Source organism: Penaeus monodon, chromosome 22 (assembly GCF_015228065.2).
Source record: "Penaeus monodon isolate SGIC_2016 chromosome 22, NSTDA_Pmon_1, whole genome shotgun sequence".
Classification (NCBI taxonomy): domain Eukaryota; kingdom Metazoa; phylum Arthropoda; class Malacostraca; order Decapoda; family Penaeidae; genus Penaeus; species Penaeus monodon.
This window is the reverse complement of record NC_051407.1, coordinates 8,762,389-8,763,019: the sequence shown is the minus strand read 5'-3', so window position 1 is coordinate 8,763,019 and position 631 is coordinate 8,762,389.

Sequence of the window (631 nt, the reverse complement as noted above, 5' to 3'; positions counted from 1 at the left end):
TGTGTCACCTACAAACGCTGTCAGTACTTACGCTCTACCAACTCAGCCCGGTCACCAATCATTGAAAGAGTCACCAGCGCCACCAAGATAACTAAGGCAAAAATATCATATAACCTTGTTAAGTATCAATAGTGTAAGAGAACTGTTTTTAGTTAATGGGTTCCATGCATTGAAACAATAAGAACGATATGGAGCTTGAAATTAGAGTTAATAAATTAAGCTTACTTACCCTTGTTAACCATTTTGCTATTGTTACATACTGATGGTAAGACTTAAACCAAACTTATTTATATAGTCTTTGTCTGTGAAAGTTATACAAACAATGTCCTTGTTGAAAGTTAATGCTTATCAGATGTTGGTATACTGCAATTTGATATTAATTTGAGAAATATGTTTTGTGAGAAATACTTTGAACGATAATCATGCAACGACACACCCATACATTTCCTTTACATTATGTAAAATGTATATGTAGAGCGTTTTACGACAAAGGACCATCAAACAATATTTAACACGGAAAATCGGAATCATAAACATCTGCTTACATTTTCCTTAATATTGTTTCACGGACGTTGCGGTAACATGTGACTTTTGTGCATTATCATGAATTACACTGTTTTTTTATGTGTAT